Raw genomic sequence first — 4074 nt, 5'->3', positions numbered from 1 at the left:
TGATTCCTTTGTGGTATTCTTAGAAGGCGATTAATACTAGTTATTAATTGTTGTCTCAAGTTACTCGTAAAGTGGTCAAGATCCGAATCTATTGTTTTGATTTGCTTTTTAAGTAAAGGCGTTTGATTTCTTCCATAAATCAAGACGTTGTTACTTTGATCTTGTCAAGGCTATAGAACTTGCGTTCTTGGAATTCTTTCCTTGAATTCTTCCCATATCCTTTATTTTCGTCTCTTTAATTCTAGTTGTTCAATTCCTTGTTGTTATTGCTTCCGCATTTACTTCTCAAATTCTTACTCTAATTTGGATTCCCGACCTAGTTGTTATCAAGTGGTATCAGAGCGGTTTTTATCAAGATTTCGTTCTTGGTAAGTCTTGGGATTTCTTGAATACTAAGAGCAAAGAAAAAAAAATTAAAAAAAAGAAGAAGCGAAAATCAGTTTTTAGAACAAAAAAAATAGAATTGAGTGCTCTCCGGGATATTTCTTTTGTATCTAATTTGTTACCAAAAATTAACAAAGGAAACAAGAAGAGGGGATCCTAGATTTTCTTACTCTTTCTAATCTAAACATATAATCCTTTCCTTTTTGTTCGCGTCATGTTTCAACCGAGCCTAATAGTTCTAGGATTTGGTTTTTCTTTCATTAGTTCCCCAAAAATCTGAATTTTACTACTAAGAACTTCATACGAGTTGGTTTAACTATAAATCTACAAAGTATTTTGTTCAAAGGTCATTTCGAGAGGAAAAAAAGGATAAAGTGTGTGAGAGAACAATTGAAAAAAAAACAAAGAAGCCAAATTTGAGAGATACATATTTCCTTTAATCTATGTCAAGATATCTCAAATAGGTAGTTGCAGTGGAAGGAGTAGATCTATGACTCTTGAAAGGTCGATATTACAATATATCGAATGGAAAGAAGACAATGGTAAAGTTATTTTTCAAACAAGAGCTAAAGTGATGTCTACAATTTATACCCTTAGAATTGACAAAGCATTTAACTATAACTTAATTAGCACTTATATGGTTGAGAAATTGAACTTGCCTTGTGTTGAACATATTGATCCCTACATGTTGAAAGGAGTAAAGGTAGATAAAAGAGTGTTATTACCATTCTCTATTGGAAGGTATGAGGATGTGATTTGGTGTGATGTCATTCCCATGAATCGTTTTCATATCTTGTTGGGAAGGCCATGGAATATCTATAGAAGTGCTTCATATAGTATCGAAAAAAATAGATACTCTTTTGAGGTTAATGGGAAGAAACTCAGTCTTGGACCTTTGACTCCCTCACAAATTTGTGCAGATGAAAAGATTGTTAAAAAGAATATGGAAAAATACGAGAGAGAAAAGAATGAGAGGAGTAAGGGAGTGCATGTTGACATTCCAAGAGAGGAAAAAGGAGAGGTTGTCTTGAGTAAAAAGAGTGGGATGTCAAGTGAGGTAAACAATGATCTTGAGAAAAAAGAAAAGAGAGAAAGCAATAAGAGAAACAAAGTTTGTAAGGTAGAGAGAGAGAAACAAGAGAGATTGAGTGAAGGAAAAGAACTCTTTAGTGAGAGAAAAGAGGCTAAGGGTGAGGAAAACATTAGTCTTGCGATAAAAGCCAAAGAGAGTGTAAGCAAGAAAAACGTTTCTTTACTTCCTAACTCATTAACTCTTTCTTGTTTTAGTTCTTGTGATTTTGTGCAGCCACGTGATGAAATACCTTTTGAAAGGAGTGGTGAGGCGCAAGAGATGGTGGCAAAAGATCCAATTGGATTCCAACATAAATTCGGCAATATCAATTCTTGTTGGATGGTGGAAGACAAAAGCTTGATTAAATTCTTTGTTATTAAACCTTTTGACTATTTCGATTCTTATTTACAGGGTTATGACATGGAGTTGCCTAAAAGCATTGCTAAGGTGGAGCCAATGCATAAAAGAATACAAGGTGATGATGTTCCATTGGTAAATAAGTCCAAGTATGGTATGTATAATTGGTTTATTTGCATTCTTGGTCTTTCTAGAACACCTAAGGTATTTTTGGAGGTAATGAATTACACTCTTATTTCTTATATTGGTGACTTTATAATTTTTGTAGATGATGATATTTTGATGCACATCAAGTCATTAACTATAATATCTAAGTTAATGTGTAAGAGTAATTCGCTTCCTTTTGAAATTGTGTATGACATAGATGATTACTTATTCCAACTTGGTGGAAAGAGGCATGGAATTTCTTTGAAGAGGCTTGCAAATGAGTTAAATATTTCTTCTTATCTTATTCAAGTGGCTAATGAGTTTTCATGTGCTAAAGAATGTGATCTTTGTTATGTGATGGGGAGTCATTCTTCAAGTCATGTTCATTGTAAGATTGTACAAGTATTTGTTTCTAGTAAAGAGGATATGCATGATTGTTGTAATACTGGTGATCAAATACTCTTTCATGTAGAGGAATCCATGAGATTTGTAATTGTAGTTAGTAGTCTATATCATGAATGTATCTTGTTTGTTAAATGTGGTAAAGGTACTTATATTAAATGGATGTGTAGTTACTCTCTTATAATTTCTTTATCATGTATACTCATGGACTGCCGTACCGACAAGATCGAATTGCAAGTTCCATTGCATGGTGCATCTAAGAGAGGTTTTTATTGTATTAATCTAGGTAGACATAAATTTTATTGGGATGATGATGTCCATATTCTTTATAAGGGAGTATTTATACCTATTAGGATTGATTGGGTTAAATGGACACATTGTCACTATCTTATTTTATTCCTACTATTTTTTCAGATTAGTGGATACCATTTACTAGTGCGTGTTTTCTTTTTCTTGCAAGGTCAAAATTCGAGGACGAATTTTCTTCAAGAAGAGGGGAATGATAGCATCCTAGGAAGCTCAACTCTATTCAAGGACATGGATGAAGCTTTTGAATCTCAAAGATGGCCTTTAATAAGAGTTCAAGCTAAAGAATTACAAAACAAGATCATTAGACTTCAAGTGCAAATGAAGAAGTTATTAATTGGGAGGAAGAGCTCAAGGATAAAGGATGTGAATTGGCTAGGTGATAGCATCAAGGACAAGGATAGAGTTTTGGAAGCTCCAAGGCCATATACAAGATCTCAAGCTAAAGAGTTGCAAACTAAGGTTGCTAGACTTCAATGGCAAATAAAGAAGCTTTCAATTGTAGAGGAAGAGCTCAAGACCAAAGGAAATAAATTGTCCAAATTTTACAATTATATGGTGGTCCAAATTGAAGTCCAAGAGGAGAAAGATTGGGTCACCAAATTAGCCCTTGAAATCCATCAAAAAGGGCTCAAAATAAGTTTAAAAGAGGTCCAAAAGGGGGTGTTTCAAAAGGAGCCCAATTGGAGTCCAAACCAATGGCCCAAACTAGTTGTTTTAAGGTCCAAATCTGCCCCAAAGGGTCTTGGCCGCCCTCACCTAATTTTAATGACTTTTCTTACTCCTTAGCAACCACCCTACCTAATTGTAATGACTTTGTATGCCTTAGCAACCACCCTACCTAATTTTAAGGACTTTTATGACTTAGTACTCCTATAAATAGGGAGTTCTTCTCATTCATAAGATACAACATTTATTGATTAAGTATATCATACTTTGAGAGTTCTTTTGAACCTTTGTTACTTGTGCTTTGAGATTTATCTTTCAACCTTTACTAGTTCTTAGTTCAAGGTAGTAAGATTACTTCTCTTTTATGATATCTTTGATTCCTTTGTGGTATTCTTAGAAGGCGATTAATACTAGTTATTAATTGTTGTCTCAAGTTACTCGTAAAGTGGTCAAGATCCGAATCTATTGTTTTGATTTGCTTTTTAAGTAAAGGCGTTTGATTTCTTCCATAAATCAAGACGTTGTTACTTTGATCTTGTCAAGGCTATAGAACTTGCGTTCTTGGAATTCTTTCCTTGAATTCTTCCCATATCCTTTATTTTCGTCTCTTTAATTCTAGTTGTTCAATTCCTTGTTGTTATTGCTTCCGCATTTACTTCTCAAATTCTTACTCTAATTTGGATTCCCGACCTAGTTGTTATCAAGTGGTATCAGAGCGGTTTTTATCAAGATTTCGT

Source organism: Nicotiana sylvestris, chromosome 5, assembly GCF_000393655.2.
Source record: "Nicotiana sylvestris chromosome 5, ASM39365v2, whole genome shotgun sequence".
NCBI lineage: Eukaryota > Viridiplantae > Streptophyta > Magnoliopsida > Solanales > Solanaceae > Nicotiana > Nicotiana sylvestris.
The sequence above is the reverse complement of the archived record's forward strand: the minus strand, read 5'-3'. Positions refer to the sequence as shown.